The sequence below is a fragment of the Triturus cristatus genome, chromosome 1_2, assembly GCF_964204655.1.
Source record: "Triturus cristatus chromosome 1_2, aTriCri1.1, whole genome shotgun sequence".
Lineage (NCBI taxonomy): Eukaryota > Metazoa > Chordata > Amphibia > Caudata > Salamandridae > Triturus > Triturus cristatus.
The window spans coordinates 903,407,283-903,433,188 of NC_140580.1; the positions used below are offsets into that span (position 1 = coordinate 903,407,283).

The 25,906-nt window shown below is 45.5% G+C and overlaps 1 protein-coding gene across 1 annotated transcript in view; it reads left to right on the forward strand.

The window, feature by feature from the left end:
• Positions 1-25,906, forward strand: part of C1QTNF12 (C1q and TNF related 12) — a 154,933-nt gene that overhangs the window by 116,070 nt on the left and 12,957 nt on the right. The gene's annotated exons all lie outside the window — the stretch shown is intronic.

Below are 25,906 nucleotides of genomic sequence, written 5' to 3' on the forward strand. Positions count from 1 at the left end.
AGGTAGACATAACAATAGTGGAGGGGACTTCTGCTAGTAAAATGAATTGTGCCACTGGGGGGTCCATATCCCTCCTGCCCTGTAACTATGCAGAGTCCTTCCCCAAGAGAGCATCAAAACACATTACCAGTAAAGGCTGTCCGCCGGTTTATTGTTCATGTTTCCTAGTAGTACCACTGATGAATGTCCTCTGTTGATTATTTACAGCAATTATATTGTGTGTGTGTAGGAAAGTAGGATCTGCTTCTAATGGCTACCCCCACTTTTTGCTGAATGTAATACTGCTTTGACTAGTCTGGCTGTGTTCCTGCTAATTAGGACCCCAGCCTATCTGCTTTCCCCCTCACAACTGTTATGATATGTACTAGATACACTCCAGATTGGATACTGGAGTACCCTTTTCAGCCCCTAGTACATGGTACATATGTACCCAGGGCATAGGTACCCCAGAGGCCTCCTATGGGCTGCAGCATGTATTATGCCACCCATGAGAGGCCATGCAAAATGAAACTACAGGCCTGCCATTGCAGCCTGTGTAAGCTGGTGCATGCACAACTTACTTTAGATATAGGTTTTCTATATCTAAGGGTCACTGCACTTAAAACCTATAAGTCATTCGTCTAGCAGGCCTTTACAATCCTGAGGGCAGGGTGCTTGGTTCTTAGTGAGAGGGTGCTACTGCATGAGCAGGACACCCTTGCAGCCTACGGAGTCCATTCTCCCAGGTTGTCAGTGAGGCAGCCATTTACAACATATAGAGTGGCATTAAGCGATCGCGAGATGACCAACTCTAAAACAGCTAACCACACCCCTATCGTGTTTGGTATCAAAAAATTTGGAATCATACTCCCACACCGGTAACCATTGTGGGAGGTAGGATCCCATCCCTCAGAAGCGAGCTTCATGGGGTCCCTGTTCTTCCCTGTACCAGCCTTCTCGACCCGGACAGCACAAAATGGTTGCTGCCAACCAGAGACACATTTCTGCCCTCCTGCTGCTGAGCCAAGCTTGAGCAGGGGAAGGCAGAACAATGGGCATCCTGTCACAGGGAGGTGTGACCACCTCCCAGACAGGATTTAGCGTATTGGGGCTGGGTGGGTGCAATTCCAAAGTGCCTGAAAGTCTGCATGAGGGGCACATTTGGAGTCCCTCTGCATTGCCCAGTTCAAACCAGTCCTGGGAGCCGTGGGCTCCTACTCTGGCGCGAAACTGGACAAAGGACATGGGAGTAACCTCCCCACTGTCCAAACCCTCCCCTGAGAGGGTCCCCTGAATCTGTCCAACCCTCTCCCGTGGGTACTTAAGGGCTTACCTGGCTGTAGGACCCTAGATTCAACATGGACAAGATTCTGAACAAGAAACCACTGACCTTCGACCGTCTGGACACTCTGGACTTCGCTGGACTTCGTTTGGGCCTGACTTCGTCTCCCTCTCAGTCTGAACCATCGTCTGTGCCCGTGCAACATACAGGCTCCATGCAGGACCTGTGGAGCATCAAGGACAACCAAAGACATCTCCCTTGGGGTGAAGGAGTCACTCCCCTGCATTCGCAGGCACTGTAACGCAACTGACTGGTCTGCTGATCCTGAGTTCCTGCGGATTCCAAAGGCTCCAGCAACACAGGAGGTGGGTTCAACATCCCTCGAGGTCCGAGCTGCCTTCTTACTAAGTTTGAGGTCAGAATCCCTCGTGGGGGCTGCAATACCTGAACCCCTGTGCACCTCGTACTTTTGCAAGTGCATATGCTTGTTGGCATTTCCCAAACAAGTGCATTGGGCTACGATTAGCCCCATCCTCTGGCACTATTTCCTACAAAGAACTTTGGCCTCTTCGCACTGAGTGCTCTACAAGCTGCTGCTTTGTGAAACTGCTCGAGGTCCCCTTGCGGCTCCTGTGCCTCCGGCCTGTGAGTCCTCTTGAAGGTCAACACTACTTTTCTTGGGCTCCCCTGGCTGCTCGAGGCCTGCCTGATTCCCCTTGCTGTGGTGAGTCCCCTGGTCCTTGCTGGACCAGACCTTCTTCATGGGTTGCCGCTGCCAAGGCTTGTTGGTGCTCCCGCCGAACACCGATCCCCCAGCACTCGATATCCTTCGTGGGACAGCTTGTATCCAGCTCCTGGTCGTCCTCGACATCTCCTGGTCCCCGTGGCTGCAGAGTCAAGGTCTCCATCATCACACCTGAAGCACCTGACATCGATGGGCATTCGTCTACCGAGCCCTTGGTCACTCCTGAGTGACCCAGACTCTGTCCCCTCTGCTTTCAGGTTCCTTCCATCACAAATCCACCTGTCGGGTTCCAAAGGACACGTTTCTTCTTTCAAGCACTGGCATTTCTTTGAAGTCTCCCATTGAGATCGACAACGGTTTCCGACAACACTTCAGACCTATGCACCCGGCTTCCCTGGGATGGTAACTCTGGTACTTCGGTATCCACGGGTGGGGTGGATCTCCAACCTTCTATTATCCAAAGGATTTCCTTGTAATCCACTGGGAAGGGTCCTTAAACACTAAATTCAACTGCGACTTTCCCATAAAATTGTACGGAGCACGCGGTCGTGTTCCCACACTGCACCCGTACTCCGTGGGGTCCCTACTTACTCAGCTTTGGTGGTTCTTTGGGGTCCCAGCGATTCTACGTCCTCTAGACACTGTCAAGACTCGAGTCGTGGTTCTTATACCTCTATTTTAGTATATGCTACTTACTGTTGATTCTCTGCTATAGAATTGTGTAGTGTGTGATTATCTCCATGTAGTAGATACTGTGTCGTACTAGAGAGTGTTATATAATTAAATACATATTTTATATAACTACTGTGTGGTTCTCCTTTCATTTAATCAATACTATAAGGTTGCTTTCTGGTAAAACAAGCTGCTTAACATTCCTTCAAGACTAAGCCTGAAGGCTGCTCTCCACAGCTACCACTTGAATAGCTTTCTAAGGTTATCTTTGACCTCTTGAATCACTATAAGGGTTGTTTGGACTGGTGCAAGGTGCCCACTTTCATTAGTGGACAGCATACACCAGGCCAACTTCTCACCGTGTAAAATAGGAATAATCTACTGTAGTTTTTATCAATTTTTGGATGGACAGTAATGCTTTGTTGTCTGATGTCTCTTGTGTTCTGAGTCTCTAAACCCAACCACCTTCCTTAGTAAGCCTTGGACTGCTCGACCATCCTATCCTGAGGGTCAAGTGCTAAAGGGGCGTACTTGATGTTCAATTTTGGGTTTAACAGTGAGTGTAAGCCCCTGACCAGCAGTGGTAAAATACTCTGATTGCCACAATCTGAGCCCTGTAACCTCTGATTACTTTGGGACTCTTAAAAATGTTCTCCCGGTGTTCTTCCTTTGATAGCTGTCTGAATCTTTTGTTGTGATGGTATGGCAAATTCTGTCTTTATGGACATATTCTGTAGTAAAAGGTTGACGTATTCTATATTAAATTGATGTTCACAAATTGCTTTTGCATGATGCCCATATTTTATAGGGCAGTGGTATCCACATGCATTGATAGCACCCATAGTTTGTCAGATAATGGTGTCCTTTCTTGTGATGATACCTATATTCTCTAGCACAAAGATGCATATTGAAGGATGCAATGTAGTGATGGGTTTCTTCTGCTGTATAAAGGTAGATATTTTCTGCAGTACAATGATATATATATGTTGTAGTAAAGTAACAGGTACCTGTTGCAGCTCCATTATGGCCACAATCGCTAACAAAAACCGGAATTTTCAGTAGTATTGTGATGTCATATTTTGGGAAGATGTCCTTATTTTGTAGTTAAATGAAGCCCATATTCCGTGATGATGCTCATATTCCGTAGAACAATGATGGGCATATGCTATAATACAATAAGGTCCATGTTTTGCTATAATGCCCGTGGTCCCTAGTACAGTGTTGCCCATTGTCTGTGATGATGTCCATATCCCATAGAATAATGATGTACACACTCTCTGACGATGTCCATGTTCTGAAGAAAAGTTATAGACCTATGCTGTAGTGCCATCGTCACTGCTTTACTATATTGTCCATATTCCGTAGTGCAACGATTGACATATTTGGATATCACTGATGAATAGTCTGTAGTATGAATGTGAATGTTTTGAGTGCAATTAGTGTACAAAAATCAACATTTTCTGGAGTATAATGATGGAGTAACTGGTTATCATGCATTTGGGTAGCACGCAGCTGCCACTGGTACTGCATCGCAGTGCCTTAAACTGCCCAGAGGGATTACTGGCAGACCAGCATATGTTTGGTTGAAAGTGTGTGGTTATAGTATGTTCTGTGTGGGGATTGTAGGAATTGATGCATAATGTCCTGAAAACTGGACTAGGCGTGTTCATGCAACATGTCACTGCCTGCATTCATGACATTGTTATGGAGGTCTATGAGATGGAATGGAGTGCACCTCACGTTGTTATGTAGCTGCTTATTGAATGATTCTGTGGCTGATTTGCAGATTGCATGGCTGGTGTGTACTCCATTGTTTTGATCAATGTTCTTGGTGTAGAGCAGCATGACAGCTTAGAACTTTCGTGGAGGTATATGCAGAAGAACATGTTTTGTGAAACCTCCCCGTCTTGCACCACAGAACAGAATATGCTCAGTGGACGCACACCGACACAACTGCGCACCTAGCAGACAAGCATGCTGTATATATAAACACACAGACGCACTCAGTACAATAAACCTTCTGTTGCAAATACACACACAAGGAGAAGGGGTACAGCAAACAGCACTGGCATCAGCAGGGCAAAGTTGATACACACACAAACTCGCTTTCCTCGAGCACACATGCATTACTTCACATGCATCAACAATGTAAGTTTGACAAACACACCGTTCCCTCACACAGGTGCTACTTACTGCACAGTTACTAAGCAAGCAAGCCTCGCTCACACACAGAACAGGTGCAGCATGGAAAGCAGCAATGCACTTGACAAGCACGCCTGTCCAGCGCAGGGCAAGCTTCCGGTCACGTAGTAGCCAATGTGCTATGGGCCTTGGTTCAAGAAAGGAAAATAAATTAGCCCTTTGCTGCTGTTTGAATTATAACCTATAGCAATAAACGGTGCTCAGAGGGTGCCCCAGGCCGCGGCGCAACTGCACCTGCTGCACCAATGAAAGTAACGTCCCTGTCGCGCACCAACACAGCTATAGTGGTACACACGTCCCTCAATCGAATTTCAGGTACAGCACACACGTTATTTGTACAAGTGCGGAGCCCATAGTAAACAGACTGCCGCGTGAGTCTGAGTAGTCAGACTCAGCTTTTATTGGCGGGTCTGTGCTGGCACGGCTTCAAGGCTCCTACTGTGCGCCGCCCTCACCTCCTATGGGGACCGCTAGCTCCTCGTAAAAAGCCACAATTTAACTGGCCTCGTAAAGGGCCACAAATTAACAGTCCGCTCCTGTGCTGCGCGGCTCGCCAGGTAAGTCAGACGGCGGTGATGGATTCTGCAGCCACGTGGGCCGCTGAGCTCATGGCGCGGCAATGTTCCGTTCATTAGGGCGGCGCGCCTCGCGCACCTGCGTCAGTCGTGCAACGAGCGCGCGGCAAGGACAGGCGAGCCCTCGCTGGGGGCGAACTCTTGGCAACGCGCTGGCTTTTGGATGACGACGCGGCTTCGGTTTTAGGAGTCAAACAGAAGCTTCGTTTCAGGCCTACTGAGAGTGAGAGTAGACGAGATTTTGGACAGGTCTGTTACTGGGAAACACCCCGCTGGTAGAACCCGGGCAGTGTACTGGCGGGCCTTGTGTCAGTCGTTTACCTGACACAAGGCTGACTGAGTACTTAATGGGAAGGGTGTGGCAAAAATCTGCTCATGACAGGCCCATCGCTTCAAGGGCCTGGTGGGCTTTAGAAATTGAGACTTCAGACGCTGGTAGTAAGCTCAGTGGCTGATGTCCGTGTTACAGAGGTCATTGTGAATGTTAATGCACGTGTCCGGTCCAACACGTTTGTTCCACGTAATTTGCCACAGGTTTATTTAGCCTTTTAGACAAAAGGACTTTTCATGCTAGTGGCTGGAGCCTGTAGTTTCAGAGGAAAACAAAACTAGGTATGACAGCCTCTCAGTTTTCTGAGAAGATGAAATTATTGCCGGTATGCGATATCATCAACCTCTTTCAAGCCCCTCCCTTTTATTTAATAAATACATAAGTACACCTGTGCATTGTGAGAGTTATGGCCTTGGTTCAGTACAACTGAATTATTTAGACCACACACCTTAACCCAATGATTTGCATAGAACGAAAAAAGCCATATCGTAGTGGCACAGCATCATCATGTAGCAACATTTACATGCCTCTCCGTAGCTAATTAGGAAGTCCAAAATACACTATGCAGCGTGTTGCCCTAGCCAAAACATAGTACTTGTGTTGGCTGCATTGAAATGCTCTTAATATATTTTGGGCCTAGGTACAGGAGTCTTAATATTGTCTAAGTTGAGATATCGCATGGGCTTCCCAGCATGTACTTTTTTACAAAACTTGACGATGCCGAACAGCATTAGCCATAAACTACTGTTTAGTGATGGCTGTTCAAAACTAAAAAACAGAACACAGAAAGAATACATGCGTTAAGCCAGGATGGCCCCCCTACTTCATGTCATCAGGAGGAACGGTGTTTAGCATGGTGGCCTGGTGTGAACTAAGTCATCCACTCCATTTATGACTACCGTTGAGATGGGTAACAATAAACCTCTCTTATGCAGCTCCAAGGATTTAGCTTTACAAATATATGTGTTTTGTTATGTTATGTTATTAGTAGCCTCAGGGTCGATGGGTTAGAGGAAGACGAAAGTTTGATTATTTCAGTTTATGATGATTTGAGCGTGAGAAATTGTGGAGCCACCAATTACCTGATTGTAGAACGACATTGGGGAGTTGAGTGTGAAGTTGAGGAGTGAAAGAGGGTAAAGAAGATAATGTTTGGGTGCAATTGTCTTGGAGGTGATGGAAGAGGCCAAAGAAGGAGATAATCTGTTAGGTAATGTTATGTTGAATGATGTTGCGTTAAGTTGTGTTATGTTAGGTTATAGTATGTTATCCTATGTTATGTTGTGTTACATTTATTTGTATAGAGCACAACTTCCAGGGAGGGTATTCAGGCACCGAAGCAAGAGCTGTATGGACCAAGCCACTACCAGGGCTAGGTGAAGAGCCTGGTGTTTTCGGTTTATTGTGGAATTTATGAAACTGAGCTGGTAGCTTAGATGTGAAGGGGCAGGTCATCCCAGGCTTTAGAAGAGAAGTAGGAGGAGCATGACCCTCGGATTTGGTTCTGCGTATGCGTGAATTGGAAGTAGGAGTCCTGCTAAACAGCGGTGTCTGCTAGGTTTGTGGAAGTTTATATGGTTTTCAAAGTACGTATGGCCAATGTTGTATAAGGCTTTGTATGTGTTTGTGTGAGGGGTATAAAGAGTACTCGTTTATAGATTGGGAACTAGTGGAACTCTCTATGGTGCGTGGTGATGTGAGTGGGGGATGGGAGGTTGAGGGTGAGCCTGATGAATCTTTAATGGTCTGTAGTCCTCTGGTCAGTTGAGCACTGATTCCGGCATAGAGTATATTGTCGTAGTCCAGATTGCTGGTGATAAGGGCTTGGGTGACATTTCTGCACGAGTTGGTGGGTAGACATTTGAAGATTTTCCTGAGCATCTTGAGTGTGTGGAAGTAGAAGACAGAGATTACTATTCCAAGGTTCTTTATTTGGGTTGCTGGGAGAGGTGTGGGTCCGAGTTCAGCAGGCCACCAGGTATAATTCTAGAGTAAGGTATCTTTGCCGAAAATGATTACTTCCTTCTTGTCTATGTTGACCAGAGGTTGAAGTAGGACTGATTGGAGGGGCACAACATGCCCCTACTTTTTAAATTTAGGCAAATCATTCCTCTACTTTTGTGAAAAGACAACCGTCCCGGAATGGTCAATTCCAATTGTTTAAATGCTTCAACTGAAGTGTCAGTCAGGGAGAATCCTGTGTTGTGAAACCCAAGGCGGGCAGACAGCTAAACAAGAAACAGGTGTTCTTGTCAGGGTGCCTGCTTGCCTGAAAGAAATGTAAATGTGCATAACTGGTTAATCTTCAAATGTAAAAGGTGATTGGAAGCCAGTATTGACTTTAATTGATGGAATCACTTGAAGCTTCTTGATAATACAGATTTATTCTTTTTGAGAGGTAGTGCAAGCGAGTTAGTAGCTGAGCTGAGAAGTGTTTGCTTTTGTGGGACAGTTATGGAAAACAAATTGCACTATGTACTGTCTGGATATTTTTAAAATCTATACTTTGGAAGCACCTTTTTTATCTTAAACCTCAATGCACATTTTGACATTTTGTAGCAGCTTATCTTATATTGTGTGTAATGCAAGTTTAAAATAATGACTTACATATTTGCAGTGCCTTCTGGCACAGGCTGGGACCTCATAGCACTAAAAATACACAAGTCACTGTTCTCCATTGCACCAACCAAGAGTAAATTCTGTTTTTCTTAGGTTGCACACACAGACCTCTGTAGTGCATAAACAGAGATTTCATGAGTACTACATTGCGTTTCCTACTGAGTAATTTAATTTGTAATTATTTTTCATTAAAACTGCGTTATTTTATAGGTGGTTATCAGAAGGTGAAAGACCAGAAAAACATACAGAATATTTTGTCTTTTTAGCCACACCCTTGACCCCGTCTCCATGCTCACCGACCCCATCCCCATGTGTTGACCTCGAGGCAGTTGTTTTTTATTTATGTGGCTACTTAAGTCATGCAGGCAGAGAAATAAGTCCAGTTGTTTGGCGTCTTGTTGGAAATGGAAAGTATGAGCTGGGTGTTGTCAGTGTAGGATATGATGTTGAATCTGTGTGTCTGGATGATGCTGGCGAGTGGGGTCATGCAGGCGTTGAATGGGCGAGGCTGAATGAGGAACCTGGTGGAACTTCGTAGATGAGGTTGACGACATCCAAGGTGAAGGAGGTTGTGTGCCAAAGGGTAATTCTGCATCACATGAAACATTTACATTGGTATCTATGACTGCATTGACTGATCAGAATATCATGAATCCCAGCTCTTTTAATGGAAGGAAGAGAGGGTTGGTGGGAGGGAGGAATGGAGAAGAGAATGGAGAGACAGAGTAGTGTCAAGAAGGACAGATAGAGGATGGGTGGTTGGATGGATACAGGGATAAATGGGTAGAAAGGAAGATGGGTGGAAGGATAAATTGACAAAAAAGGTTGTATTGGAAAAGGATGGATGGAGAGGAGGTTTTATAGAAGAGTAGATGAATGGAGATAAAGATAAATTGAGTGATGAATGAAAGGAAGAATGGAGGATGGTGGAGGCTGGAGGCTGTAGGGAAGGATGCACAAATGAAAAGAAGAGGGAAGGATGTATGGGTGCATGGTGAAAAGAAAGGTTGGTGAATGGATAAAGAAATGAAGGAAAATACACAGATGGAGAAAAGAAGGGATAGATGGATGAAAAATAGACGTGGAAAGATGGATGTATACATAGATGTAAAAGGTCAAAGAAGGGTGAATGGGAAAAAGTACAGAAAGGATGGAAAGGAGAAAGAAAGAAATATGTAAAACAAAGTCAGAAAGATGGAGAGAAGAAGGGCAGGACAAAAGACTCAAAGAAGGTTGGAGAGGAGGACGGAAGGAAGGAATTATCTGACATTTTTAATTTTCTCAGAGGGAAAAGTGTCATAACTGATTGCTGGGTTTGATTGCCTCCACCTGCTCACTCAGTTCAAAGTAGAGGGGAGCCTATTTTTCTGGATACTCCCTTGCTTCAGGATGTAGGAGACAAATGGGCAACGGGCCGAGACGAAGGTGGCTGGAGGGAGAGGAGAGGCTGGGCAATATTTTATTCAGGAATGGTTGTAGCATGGAGGGGTTGGCAAATTTCAGGTAGATGCACAGTGGTAAGAGGTGTGTCTATTTGATGAAAGCCACAACAAAAACACGATAATGGATGAAATGCTTTCAGCCACTGGCAATTGCTTGAGGCTGCATTACAAGCCATCGTTTTTCATCCATCATGCCACCATAGTTTGGACCCACCCATATGCAAATTATTTTTGACCCTGCTCTTCATGGGAACAGCCCAGCACAAACTGCCAAAGTCCTCCCTGAGTCTAGGACCAGTTTCGCCCTGATAAGGGCTCATCAGCCAGGTATAGCTTGATTCCAGTGGCATAGTGAGGAGGGAGCCATGTCTCGGCATACCCTGCGCACTTAGGGCACTTTACTATGTTGCCGTAAGTGGGATGAGTATGCCCAGATGTGGGTCCTGTGCACACTGTGTCACTGGAACCAAACTGTACCTGGTAGATGAGCCCAGTGGCGAAACCGGTCCTCGGTTGCTTGTGTTCCAGTTCAGGGAGGACCTGGCTTGGCAGTTCGGGCTGGACAAATGCCATCGGAGCAGGGTCAAGGCTGACTTCTTATAGCCGGGTATAAACAGAGCTGGCATGGTGTGAAAAATATCAATGGGCTGGGATGCGACCTGAGTAATTACCAGTGGCTGAGATAAATTTAAGCATTCCATCCATCACTTTTTGTATACTTTAGTATGTCGCTCTAAGCGGGACAGGTACGCTCAGAAGTGGGTCTCATGCGCACTGTGTCACTGGAACAAAGCTAACCTGAGTCCTTGACAGGCCCAAGTAATTACCAGTGGCTGAGATAAATTCAAGCATTGCATCCATCACTTTTTGTATACTTTGGTATTTGAGGAAAGGGGCAAAGGTTTCATAATTGAAAGGCTGGAATAGATAGACGGGGCGCACCAGGGGTGGGTAGATTTCAGTTGAAAAGAAGAGATGGTTGGTGCAGTGGTCATGCGAGCAGATCAGCTTTTCCATTGGGTACCTCTCTGCATTCTCAACGAAACTTTGCATAAATTACAGGTGTGAAAGCAAACTCGTCAATTGAATGTGGTTAACAGATGAGATGAGAAAACCTTGCTGCACTGATGTGGAAAGCACACTGGGTAGCAGTCCCAAACAGCAGAAGAAATGTTAGATTAATTAGCTCTATAGTCAAATATTAACACTCTCGTTTTCACCGATCATCCCTCCTAGGATCCACAAGAAGGCACGTGCTTCACTGGTTTCCTGTGCATTTGAGATGGCGGTGTGAGGCCTGTCATACGAGACACTAGAAGGCAGGCATCCTGTCTTATGGTACTCCTATTAAGTGCAAAGCAAAAGAAAAACTCCTTTTCCTGGAAACGTTTAGAAAATGATCTTCACTAAACCACGTTTCCCATCCCCATCAAACTCGAAGTTCAGCAGCAGACGGAAATGCATCTGGCACCTCTGTCTTCTGTGCCAGACTAAGTATTTGTCGAATGTTTAAAGTTATTTTAGACTTTGCAGTGGTTGCATCCACTGAGACTGCTTCAGAGAGAGTGCCCGTCTCTGATGGCCTATCTCACAATTAGCACCCAGTGAGGCCCTCCTAGTACAAAGTGCAGTGAAAGTCTTGGGAGCTCCTTCAGACCTGAGATGGTTTACCTTACCACAAGGTTCACCTCTGACCACTAACAGGGAGAGCCGAGCCAAGAGTCTGACTTGGCTCTAACAGCCCATTCACGAGCTTAGACTTAAGCATATTTAGCATTTAATTATGTAACACACATAATGAAAAATATGACAGGGTCTCTTCAAAATTCCAAAAAGTGTATTTCTTTAACACGCTTAAGCGTTTCCGCCTTTGCACATCAGATTATATACCAGCATTAAGAGGTACTTATAAAAGTGATACTTTATAAACATAAACTTAGAAGCATTCCTTCTCTGCGCCTTGACCACAATAATATTTATGATGTAAAAGCAAGTCAGTATTAATGCTCTTTCTATATGTAGCCTAGATTCTTTTTTTGGAACAGTCCTATAGTCTATTAAACAAAACACAATGTTTTTATACACATCTTGAACTCATGTATTTGAAGGGCCCCTCGGAAAGGTTTTGTGAAATAAGATATTCCACTAGGATCTCACAATGTGGTTAAAAGGGGAATTCAGAATTGATTGCTGATTTTCTGGTTCCACTCTGCAATTCAGCCACTAAATGGGCATCTTTATCAAGGTCCTTTTCGCATTAAATGTTGGTGCTTTGTTTTTCATTCTTGGTGCACGAGTTTGGAGCGTCCATAGCAGGCAGAAGCCTCGACTGGGCTCGCTTAGTGCTTGAGGGTCCAAGAGGACCTTGACCTGAGGCAGAGATCTAGCTTGAGATTTCATTGGCTCGCCAACCTCTACTGACCACAAGCAGCATTGGACCTCCAGACCACTCTCTTCAGGACTTGCCCGTGCTGTAAATGTGCGAGTAGCGTCAAGCATTAAAATAGCGCTGTTTCTTTTGTTACAAAGGAAGAGTGCAAGGACTTCTCTGCAGGGTGTGATACTTTTAGTGGGAGAGTGCCAGCATTCCTCAATAGCAAACAGGGCCGGCTTTAGGGTGGTGCAACTGGTACTCCGCGCCTGGTGCTGAGCTCAGCGAGCGCTGCGTTTAAAAGTAGCTTGTGCGTTTAAAAGCACCTGTTGCAGAGTTCCTTATGTGTCCAGCAGTTTTAGGGCAACATAAAAAATGTTACAATAGGTCTGATGATTAATGTTTCTGCTGGAGAGAAACGGGTTTTGTCTAGTGGCAGTAGCGCTGGAGGTTAATATGCCTGCTGCAAAGAACGTGTACAATGCAGATCACAGGACTGTATTTTATGTGGCTAACTCAGTGGGGTACTGCTTTTGTCATAGAGATCCTTTTGTTACTTGCAGTTCATAAATGATAATCCTAATATAGCACAGTGAGCTGTGATCGGTCATTAAAGAGGTGCATGAAAACTGCATGGTATATGTTAAAAGGTTATGTTTTTCTCCAGTCTCTTATTATACTAACATTGCTAAAAAGGGTTTGTTTGGGTAGAAATACATTCTTGTTAGTAAAGCCAACCACTGTAGTAGGTTTAAATCCCAGGTATGTGCTTCTCCAGACCTAACACTCCTAAAATATACTGACTGCTAGTATGGATGGCATGATTCCTACACTTTGTAATCCTCATTTTCTTATATATCGTTTCCTATAGACTGATTTACACACGTTTGATTAATTATCTCTGTATAATGTGTGTGTGATATAAAGTGCTCTGGCACCCTAAACTGGTATAAGTAGCACTACAAAACAAATGTAAAGGATGTGAGAGAGGGACAATAGAGAGTTGAGGGGCACTGTTGGAGGATGGTAGTAAAGGAATCTGTGGAGACGAACGTCACTGGGTGTGTGAAAGACAAAAAACAAGATTTCCGCGTGGGGCGCCACCTGCAACTACTTTGTAACAGTGGGGCGCCACCTGCAACTACTTTGTAACAGTGAGTATTTGAACTTCTATAATTCCGTTTCAATTACTGGTTCTTGGTGACTCTGATAGTAATAGAGGCCCCCAATCCTAGGCAACAAGCCCAAGATGGCTCACATGGGCCCTTTGCCTCTCAGAAGGGCTTATACCCCAGACTGTTCTATGGGCCACTTGAGGACCTCAACGTGAACCCGAGCAGTAACAGGCAGTCAGTGTACACAAGCCATGACTGGGGGAGGACCTCGCCATGGGCCCTATGAACTCAAATCCCTTGCACTGCTGTATTGTGCACCCACCCCTTGCAGTCTGGGTATTAAGTAGGCTGTGAGGTTAAAAGGAAAGTATTGTTTAAAAATGTCACTCTCACAATATTAACGGACAGTTTTCAACCAGATTGAAATGGATGCTGCCTGAATCGGCCATTTTGGACATGAGGTAGTACAGCTAAAGATTATTGAAATACTAAAACCCAAGGTGCTTGACCATGCACATGGTAAGAGGAACTGAGGTCAGTGATATTGGACAAATAGGAGTGGGCTATGGGGTCTCAGCTCCTGAGACCAAAATCACGGTCTTGTAGACTTTCAAGGTCAAGATGCCTACCCTCATACAGGCTGGAATGTCCTTGAGGAATTTCTAGATGTTTTCCCTCTTCTTCCACACTTTGGTCAGATGTTTATCATCCACTCCTGAGATGTTCACCTCATTCATGTTGCAAGTGAAGGAACATGTGGGTGAGTGCAGCACTTCCCAAGGCAGCTGTATTATATAGAATCTGTGTTGGTACCAGTGGCGGCCGGCATGGCTCACCGGTGGTGGGATGGGGGTGGGGTAGGAGGGGGGCCCGGGCTGCAATGTAAAAAAGAAAAAATAAATAAAACTTACCTTGCCGCCGGGTCCTGCGTCGCTGCTCCTGCTCTCCTGCATCTGACTCCAGGAACAGGAAGCAATGCAGCTTTGTAATTGGTCTGAGCGCCGTGAAACAGCGCTCAACCAGGGGCTCAAGGGGTGGGCATGTTCTCCTGCATGAAGAACAGAGAAGAGCGCATGACTGTTTTGGGTGGCCCAAGACGGCTGACCAAACAGTCATTGTGTACTTAGGATTAAGCAAACCACTCCTCCCCTGCTCTGCAGCCCCGCCCCCTCACGCGAAGCTGACTCAGCAGGATGACTAAATAAAATGATAATAACAATATGTTATTAGCATTTTATTTTTCCCTTTCTTAACTGCTGAAGAGTAGTGGGGCGATGCTCCTCCGCCTTAGCGGAGGTGTCGCCACTGGCTGGCACCAACAATTATCTGCCTTTTTTAAAGCCTTGCCTCTAGCTTTGGAAGGCTTCTCCTTCCAATCACAGGAGCCATAAGTGAGGTCCAATCATATCAAGATCTCAGGTTGAGTCTCATCTTTGGTCAACACCAGCCATCATGGATGCCAACAGTGCAGATTCCGTCCTGCAGTCCCTCTGAAAGCCAGACTGACAGCTAGTAACTACAGTATCTTCCTCTTGCTTACAATAGGAGGTTTGATAGAGACCAGTTGCTGGCAAGATGCAATGGAGGGCCAGTGACCTTTTCTTGGGAAGTTGGGGGGGGGGGAACCTTTACCCGCCATTGCCAACTCAAGTTGAGGGGGCAAATGCCTTCTATCGGAGGCTCAATTAATTATCGGTCCCCCTTGTAGACTGGTATTCTCTGGAGTTTTGTTATTCATGGGGGAGGAAGAGCTTCTGGTTTATACAAGACTGAAGCAGTCATCAATTCTTTGGTAGCATAACATGATATAATGAATAATGACACACCATAACACAGCATGACATAAAAGAACATAACATAACATAAAAGAACATAACCTTTGTAGCCCGACCATATACCAAGGACCAGCTAAAGATGACTTGATGTGGAGGGAAGTGCATCCAACTTTCATAATTGGTCCGAAGATGGTAAAATATTTGACTTCAGTAATTCAGTCTTCTTATGAAAGAACTTGGTTACATTCTGTGCCATCGCAAGATCACCAGGGGACGGAACGTGCATACACCTAAGTGGTCTTTGCTCTTCATAGATATCAGCTCCCTCAACCAACTTCTTATATTTTTATATTCCTGCTGAAAGCAACAACGCTTGTATATTATATCTATCTTTCCTCCACTTTTCCAAGTTTTCTGCATTTTTCTTTCGTCATTCTTAAGGTTATAGGCCTGGGCTAAAATTTCGTTCCGTTCGCGGAAATTGCGATAATTTGACATTTTCGCGTTCCGCGGAAAGCGCGAAAATGTCAAAATTTCCGCATTCCGCAGCTTGGCGATAATTTGTTTCTTGCTCGCGCTGTAAAATAATACATTCTCGCGCACGCGCGCGATCGCCTTACCTGAATCCCTGCGTTCGCCGACAAGTTTTCTTGATCCGGTCGCGTTCTCCATGAGATGTATTGTTTTTAGCCATTTGCGCTGTCTCGCGACAGTTCGCGCCCGCAGTGACGTCATGCGTCGCGCGATCACGTCTTTCTTCTCGCGATCATGCACCGCGAGACAACTGAAAACAAGATGACCACGCCCGCGAGCAACCACATGAGTAAGTTGGCGAGCCGCAACCATGCAGAAAATCTCGCGAACATGCGGGAAAAAAACGTCCGCATCTTTGCGATATTTCCGCGTGTTTGCGATAATTTTTAACATTTTCGCGATAATTTGCAAAAGTGGATTTCGCAAATTCCGCCCACCCCTAGTTATTTACAGAGAAAAGGTGTCACTTCCTCCTGGATCACTCAATAATTTCTACAAAAAAATCACACTTGTTCATTGTGAATCGTACCGTGCCTTCCTTTGGAAACCAGGCGTTGTTTTTATTAGAATTAACACCAACTCTTCCATTTGGGGGTTGGGCCTACGACATTAAATACAGAGGCGGGGATCTACTGGAAATTCATGTCTCTACTGGGATGTCCATAATGCACTGAAAGTTTCCCAGGCCTATTAGCTCACTTCCTCATTTAGATAATTTATTTTGGCCTAACTACTTTTTTTTGTGCTGGATTATTTGTATGAAAATGATTTGTTCCAAAAAAAGGGAAAAATGCCCAGAGTTTACGTGCAGATGTTTTCGTCAAAAATGATTTGTTAAAAAATATCTCAAGAACATAAAACTATAACTACAATGTTTATTATTTAGGCATGTAGAAACCGTATTCCATATTTACCATACCGTCAATCCCAAAATCCTTTTTAACTGAATAAACTGATACATGATTCTGTAGTGTAGAGCAGTTTGTAATCCTGTTTTAGTGTACTAAATGCGAACTCTGTATTTTGGCACCATTTGGGCTTGAACAAGTAAATTTAGAACAGATAATCCATTAAAAATCACTTTCGAGCAAATTAGAGAGTATTTGACATTGGAAGGATGACAAAGTGACTGAGGCTTGCAAAGGAATCCAGAACAATGGTATTTAAGTATCTGCAGTTCACAAAGATTGCTGGAGCAGCTACAGCAATGCACGGAGCTATCAATGGCCTAGTGTGAAACCTTTTTCAGCGGTAAGGCAGTGTCTGAGATAAATGAACACCATTCGCCGGGGCCAAAAAGTGGAAATGTGAATAGGAGGGCGGCGTTTGTGCGGGTTTCCTTCTAGGGGTCGGGACAAAGTCGGGCTGTGGCCTGCGATGTGACGTACCCCCTTCCCTCCCTCCCCCCCCCCCCCCCCCCATCCCCATCCTAGCAGTCCTTATGGAAAACTTCTCGATTTCGCAGTAACATAGATGGGTAAACTGTGCCTTTCTTCCCTCGCAACGTCTCAACATTCGGAGCAGCTCTCCGAGGCCCCAGACGGATTTCTTTAAAAGGCAGAGTATTTTTAGATTTCACTTGCACCGCTGGCACCGACTGGAAGGAGACAGAGCGCACCCGCCGGTAAACACGGCGCTCCGGGGCGCCTCTGTCCGGGGAGACACCGAGCCAGACCGTCTGCCTTATCTGCGGATCCCAATCTAGGACACTTTTGTTTTCTTAACAAGTGAAAACTCTTCACTTGAGAACTCTCAGCTCTTCTGAGGCCTCAGTGTCTCTCTGTCTGTCTTCACTTGACAGCGCTAATTGCGGTCTGGGCTGCTGCCCTCTGTCTCCAGGCGTGTGTACACAGGATCTTTTACTCTCCATGAAACCTTCTAATGTTGAATGTACCTTCCTCCGCTAATTACCCCACGTTCTCTTCCAAGCATCCATAGGTTCTCTCATATAAAACAGAAACCATTGTATCCCATCTCGCTTTAGTTGTTTGTCTCCCATACTTAATTCTAACTTTTGCTCATTGCCGGGCTCAGTTTGTATAACAATAAGCTTCGGGGCCAAAAGTTTTGTTCAGAAGCCCAAAGCTGGTGTTATCAAATGCAGGGGTGGTGTATACCAGGGCTGCTTAACCTTGTTTCCACCTCATGCCTCTTTCATCCACCATGAGGCACCCCTATCCCCTCCATCTCACTCTTTCGGTTTTTTTTCATTCCTGCTTTCTCCATTTGTCGTTTTCCATCTTTTTCTTCCTCTTTCTTTCTCCCTTTTGTGTTTTTTCCTGTCTTGCTCTGGGTGAAAGTCCGATGAGGAAAAATGAGTGCCATTCCCCAAACAAGCATTTGCAATGCAATAGGTCTCGCATTTGCGAAATTTTAAGCTATTGGCATTGTAAATGACAATGCCTTTTATTTATATGTTTTCAAAACCGACACATAGATAAAGGTTTGTCATTTACAATGCCAGTAGCTCAAAGTCTCGCAAATGCGAGACCTATTGCATTGCAAATGCTTGTTCTGCATGTGTGTTCAGGGTTGTGTGATGTTAGACACCTATGAGTCACTAAAAGCTTGAGCCTGGCTCGGACTCAGCTTGAGGTTCTCGTGGAACCTCTGGCCCAAACAAGCCGAAAATGTATGGAGGAAATGTGGCCCAGTGGCTAGAGCATGGAACATAAAACATGGAAAATCTCTTGACTCAGCACTCTCTGAAACTGGGTAAATCATTCAAACTTCATGTGTCTAAAAAAAGATTTCACGTAGTCTGGGTGTGCTGTGAGGTTCATAATGTCGTTGGACAGGTTTGTGCTAAGAAAACTGCAAAACAAGACATCTGCCCGCATCCCCTAACCCCATCTAAACTCAGACATCAAGAATTGAACACAAAGCATTACCCTTTGATATGAGAAAGATACCCAGCTAGGAAAGCTACAAACCCTGATCTCAATCCCGCTTCCCTGCTTGACCAAACTGTGTGATCCTAAGCAAGTACATTATTTCACCACGCCTCCTTTTTCTTCATCAGCACATGTACGAGCACCTTCAAATACCCTAATTCAGGATGTGTACCCTAAAAAACAAAACGTGTTAAATAAGCTATAATGGTGCTCCTACTATAATAAAAATCTAAGCCACATATAGAGTGCAAAAGACAACTGACTTGTCTCTTAGCTCACTGGTGGTATGGTCTTCAGGGCGGAGGGGGTGGGTTGGTTGAAAATTAATAACTCTTACTTGTAAAAAATACTTTTTTATGCATCGATACAATCTAATGTACCAGGGTGCGTTATAGAAATGCACATTTTTTTAGTACGGCTCGTGCAGGGGCTCTTCGAGCTTAGCTAGACCCTTGGCTCAGCTCTCCCTGTTGATTTGCTGGCTGGCGCAACTCTAATCTAAGTCCCCGGACCCAGGGGGCGAGGCTCCGATTGCCACCTGAAGGCGAACACCATTCTCCGGAGCCAGGGGCTGAAGCTTCGCCAAGTGGCCCACGTCACACGTGGCGGTGGGTGGCTGTACCCGCTGCACCAGGCACTGGAGCAAGGTGACCGGAACATTACGCGTGCAGGAGTGGCCTGCATCGACAGCCGGCGTGTGTGGGGAGGGGGAGGAGACACTCCAGGACCGGACAGGCTATTCATTCTGGGTAACAGGTCTCACTAGACGTGCGCTCACTGGTGCAAAGGCCTGAGGACGCTTCCCGCCTCGGCTGGGTCATGAGCCTCACTAGGCGTGCACTCACTGGTGCAAGGCCTCCCAGGCCCACTTCCTCTCTGGGTCACGTCTCACTGGACGTGCACTCACTGATGCAAAGCCTCCCAAGTGCACTCCCTCTCTGGGTCACAAGTCTCATTAGGTGTGCACTCACTGGTGCAAGGCCTCCCAGGCGCACTCCCTCTCTGGGTTACAAGTCTCACTAGACGTGCACTCACTGGTGCAAGGCCTCCGAGGCGCACCCCCTCTCTATGTCACAAGTCTCACTAGGCGTGCACTCACTGGTGCAAGGCCTCCCAGACGCACTCCCTCTCTGGGTCACAAGTCTCACTTGACGTGTACTCACTGGTGAAAGCCCTCCCTGGTGCACTCCCTCTCTGGGTCACAAGTCTCACTGGATGTGCACTCACTGGTGAAAGCACTCCCAGGCACATCCCCTCTCTGGTTCACAAGTCTCTCTGGACGTGCACTCACTTCTGCAAGACCTTCCCGGCGCGCTCAACTGGCTCCTTTCTGTTGAACTCTGCACCCAGACGTGGCACACGTTAAATAAATCACCTTTCTTTATCAACGGTGTAAACCAGCCCCGCAGCCAGGGGCACCTGCTGGCTGGATATTCACCAGGTCTGCGCCACGAACCCTCACTCCTGCACACAAAATTAATGTAAAACCGCAAAATAACCGTTCTGGCAATTTGCAAGATTTGTGAACCACCAATCTTAAAGCTTGGGGCACAAGATCATGAAACGAGACTCCCCCCGAGGCTACTGGTTTAGCGTCATATGCATTTATGGATTGTGACTCTGTGGGAAGGATACTAGCATATTCATCCCTACAGACTCCTCCACTCCCAGTAGCAGCTTCCCGGCATCCCAGCCGACCAGGGCTGGGCCTCCATGACAATTCAGTGGGACGCACATTATAAATTAAATGCCCTGTTTTGGACCCAGGGTCATCGAGCAGCACAACCGTGAGAAAACGAGAGTTAAGTCACTGTCGAAAGATGAAAACATCACACAAATGGGAATGTTTCTCGGTTCGGTTGGTTTAGAACACCAGAATCCAAAACAAGCACACAGTTTAAAAAAAAAAATCATAAGTAGAGCCTATGCAGTGAGGTCTGTAGGGCGGGACAAACCTAGTTGCCTCCAAGGAATCTTCCTTATGGGGTCTCTAATTTCCCCTTACCAGCTATGAATGGGGCATCATTCTCAGTGGGGGGAGGTGAGTAAAAATAAAATGTCACTTCGCCTGGCTGGCGTAAAACCCTGCTGCTCCTCTGCAAAACCGTGTCCTAGTTAGAGACCAGAAAAGAGCAATGGTTTCAGGGGCCCTGGTGCAAGGAAAGAAATAGGGCCCGTTGGATAATCGTTGGGCAGAAAAATACATTATTATCAGGCTGCTGAAGGCTTACAGGACCAGGTGCCACTGCACCTGCTGCGCCATTGATAGTTACATCCCTGTTCTGGTAAGGTGACCACATGGCTGCTTGTCACTAGCACACCACTTTTCCATTCCTGATTTCCATTCCTTTCATGTCACAGTGCATGCTGGGAGCTATAGTCTTGATTCATTTAAATTAAGACATTAGAACCATCACACCTGATAAGTATACGTAAAAGCAAAGTGCCGGAATGCCGAAGAGGTGTCCTGGTGATCAGGAGCCCTCTGGTCACCGTTGGACAGGCTCCAGCCTGCCACCTTTATAAGGAAAATACAGCCAGGCCCTGGGGTTAGTAGGAATCTGTGAGAATTCTGCAGTGTGCAGGGTGAACGTGAAAACCAGGTCTTCTTTTTCAACTTAACAGGGAATTTATGGACAGATGTGTGTCATTCTTTCTATACGTCACATCCTGTTTTAAGGTTTTGTTTCATCCTACACGGCAGCTGCTTGAGTTAAATGTTCGCCTCTGACATGCAAGTTGAACCGCAAATCATAAGTCTGAATCCCAGCCCTACCTGCCTTATATTCAGTGCTTATTCTGAGCCGGTGCAGCCACCGGCCCCGTATTTTTCCTCATCAGATATGGACTGCTAGCAGGACAGAGAAAAAGAAAACACCAACGGGGAGGAAGAGAAAAACAAAAACAAAACGGGCACAAAGTGAGGACGCTGGGGTTGGCTAGTGTGAGATTAGGAGGCAGCAGAGTGTAGTAGAAGATTACAGCGGCTTGAAGTGAATTCGCAGCCTCGGTACTCGCCCGCCAATTTTTTAAAGCGCAGCCGGAGCAGAGCTTTGGGCACCGGCACTCACCCTTTTACAAATTAAGCGCACCAAGTTCGCTAAAATGGGTAGTCGCAACGACTGTTATATTTACAGCTCTTAGAAGCGGCAGAAGCTTGAACAGTAAAACCCAGTGAGGTTTACATGTGAATGATAGCGATTTACACACAATGAATTGCAAGTCAGCGAGCCGGTATAAATACATTCATTTATATTAAAATTTGTTTCATAGATTTATAGGTAGTAGTTTTTCAGCCTACTTTTACTGCATACATTGGTGCGAATGTCATACTTGTGACCCAGAACAAAATAAGACCTAGTACTGTAACCATAATGTCTGCCCTGTAGACTGCTACATCCAATATACATTGTCAACTCTAGTTAGGTGGAAAGAACGTGCACACGGTAAAGTGCTGGGTCGCCACCGCTCTATAAACAACATCCTATCTAAATTAATAAACGAATACCTGCCAGCTTGAAAAAAAAGGGCTCACAGAGTAATTGAAGGAGACGGCATCACGCCGCAAGCAAAAGATCCAGTCAGGGTGGGCGGGGCCTAAAGGAGACAGGGCGGTCACCAAAAAGCCTCACTTTTAACCGGAGCCAGCGTTTACCATAATGGATGACGCCGGCCAATAGAAAGGATGTGCGGAGCTTCCACTCCACTTCAGAAATCAACCCGACGATAATAGATCTCGCAGAGGGAGCAGCGCATGCGCTGCAACGCTAGGCGAGACTTAAAAATGAGTGCTGGTGGGCCACACCTGCCAGCACCAGCTCAAATTGAGCACTGGCTCATTGTTGTTCTGGTTCTCTGTCCCTTCTATTTCTTGCTCTTTCCTTTTTCTGTTTCACTGGCCGTGTGCGTAAGAGAGATGGTTTATGGTGACCAGAAGCCCTGAATTTGCCTGAACAGTCTCAGTTTTCGGCTGGCCGGCATTATGTTGCTGCTAATTGCCCAGTAAAACACCACTGTCAAGCCAGTTTACATTTCCCTAAGTATGTACAGCACCGCTGCCATTTTAAAATGGACATCACTTGAATATGCAACGCACAGTTTCTAAGCTAGTTTGCAGTATTTTAATCAATTTTTTCCACATTTCAAACAATCTTATGCCACTTTCCACATTTTCCCCAACTATGTAAAGTACCTCTGTCAAACCCGTTTCTACATTGCTTTTCTAGTTTGTGAAGCACTATTAGCAAGACAATTTCTATATCTTCCCATGGCTGGAAAACACCATGGCAAATACACCCTCCTGGACATACCCACTGAGGTAGACCTCCCCCGGATGAAGCTACTATTCTGTAATTTGGGCCTAGTGGTGGTTAAGAGGGACGTGGCCAAATACTGGGCTGCCTCTCAGGTACCGACCTTAGGGGCATGGAAAAGTGGGGGGTGGGTTTATACATGGTGGAAGAAAAGGATACGTATCAAACCAGGGGCTGCCCCGCAAGCTTCACAAAATTTGGGTTGGTTGGATTCGATACTGTGATTTAGATATGTATGGCAAGGCAACTGAAGTTTTGTCACCTTGGCAGTCTTGATCCATGTCTCATGATTCACTTTGCTTGTCTAATTGTTTGTATTGTACTGCATATTAGTAAGATGTTATCCTCCACTTCTGCGGGGATACCGGACGTGCAATCGCCCGTTCGCATGGTGTTTTGTATACAAAAGGAAGCACCATGGCACCTCAGTTTCTTCAATAGGCACTACATGTTATAGTGCCATTGACAAGCTATTTCCATTTTTTCCCACTACATGGTGATTATTGTAAGCCAGCCAAACTATCTTCAATGTATCTCTTTTACCCAGGCCAGTAATAAGAACTGCTTTGATTTTGGTGAATGCAAGTCTCTGAATTTGTTTTTGTGAAAGGCTGAGTCAAACCTCCTTGCTGTAACGCAGCCCGTGGGAAAATATCAATCGAACAAGTCTATGAGGATGGTAGAAGGAGAATTCGAGAATTGTGTTTTGTACCACTCTGTTTTGGTGGTCTTCTTTCTAATGAGAACTGATTTGATAGTTAAAGGCTGACACATGATCAAAGATAATACATGTAAAAGGGTAGAATGAGTACCTGGGCAGTGTTGCCACCAAAGTAGTAATCTAGTACAGTGTGAGGTAAAATACACATTCAGTGAGAAAACCTGGGTTTACTCTGTAGCAATTGCACAGAAAATACAGCTTTTCGTTCCAGAAATGGTTGTTAAGTATTTAGCCACCAACATGAAAGTTGTAAACAAACTGGTAAAGGTCAAAAAGCAATGTAGTGAAAAGAAGAATTCAGACAACATTGGGTAAGAGAGCCAGGAGATATGACACTTATAAAAACAAATAAAAATACTCTCCAATGAACAATGGGGGTGTTACAGTCAGTGTGGCTTAGTGGGTTTACTCTAGAATTAAATATGAAAAGAAATTACCAGCAAACATTTCTGTCTCACACAGGCTGGTTCTTTTTGTTGTTCCCAAACTTGCCAGGTTGCTTATTATCTTCCACATGGCTACTCCTAAAGTTCCCAAATTGAAAGAGATAGCTTCCCAAACATCATGGCAGCAGAAGCAGTGAGAGGCTCAAGAACTCTCTTTAGTCCGGCTCTAGCACAGGTGCCACGTCCCACTGGTCTGCTGAGTCTTCTGTAAAGATGCCCTTCTTGTTGATTATGTCCCTTTAATCACAGGAGGCCCGCTGGTCTCACCCTTGAAAAACACTTCCACTTCTTGAGAACAAAGGAAAAGCAGCCCAGGCCTCGTTCCCCTCCTTCAGGCGGATAGAGCCAGCAGGATCTTCTCCAAGACCATTATATTCCTTGGGAGCCTTAGAATGGGAAGACTTTCTTAAGGAGTTCTGTAGCTAGCAATTAATAAGAACTGTCAACCGAAGCCCCTGAGACTTCCCCATGATCAACCCAGTCCTCTTTTACAGCATGTCTTCTTGGTTTGCTGCAAACCGATCTCAGAAAACCTTGTTTCTGGAGTTTTTCCAAATGGCAGGCTCCCAGAGTCATTGAGTAGAGCTCTTTAAGCCTTCCCAAGGACAGGCCTATGAAAATGAGATCCTTCCATTTAATCCAGAAACCGACTGAAGCTGATTCTTGGATAAAGAAAACCTCCTGTAGGGATAGAACTCAACATGGCTGGGAGAAGACCACCGTCTAAGGAAAGATTCACACCAGATCCCAGTTCAGTAGTGCTTAATTTGAGCCAGTGGTTTCTGGTCCTCAGCACCGGTACTAAATCATCAACACAGGTGCTTAAGCACCAGTTAAGGACAAATTAAGTTATGGTAGGCACAGGGAGATTAAGTGATTTGTCGAGAATCGCAGGATGTTGAGCCGATGTCGAGACTCGAACCTGGGTCCCCAGCTCTGAAGTCGGCAGCTCTGGCCATTACACAACATCATCTTCCCACTTGCAGGGTTTGTTGGTTCTGTGTTAGGCAGCGCTAACAGGAGAAATGGGCTGGTCGAAGCTGCTTCATGACGCGAGCCCCGGCACTTATTCTTTTACAAATTAACCACTGAAGTTCTGTATAAAAATGTTATTTCAGTTAGAGCCTGCCAGTCCTCTTCGGTGCTTCTCTGCTGTCCCTGGTCACTTTTCTCCCCTCACACATTCCTAGATAAATGTCTAGTAATGAACCTCTCCCTTCCTTCCTGTCAGAGACGTGCCGGCCAGCCAAGCTAAGCTAATGCGAGCCATGTTACACTTAATCAAATGAGCTTGCAATTCACTGCTGTTTCTGGAAGAGCGAGAGGCAGGCTCAACTGGTGTACCCACTTATGCAGGGTATAGGCAGAAATTGACACGTTTTTATAAATGCATCCTTTCTGTATATTCGCCACGTATTTGATATTGCTAAATATTCCAACAGAGTGCAAAAAATAGAACAAAATGAACTTTTATTTATAAATAAGCTTTCACATTATAAAATAGCTACCACAGCCCGTGTAGTGAAATAGCATTTTTAATATTGTTACTGCAGGTACCAGCCAATCTCATTACTTGGCATGAACCACTTTCACCCATTGTGCTCATGGGCCTTCTGGGCTGCTCCAAGGCACTACACAGGGGTGCTTTGGCCACAGGTGGAGGCAGTCTTTTCTACATGTCAAAACAGTTACTTTTGACATAGATGGCTTTGTCCATCTAGGACTGCAATGCTGGCTTTGTCCATCTAGGGCTGCAATGGCAGTCCGTAATTCATGCTTTCAAAGCCATTCCAATGGTAATGTAAATATATGTTGCAACACACACGTGACATCTGACCTTTAGACTACCTGAGCATTCCCTGTACCGTATCATATCACTGTGCACTAATT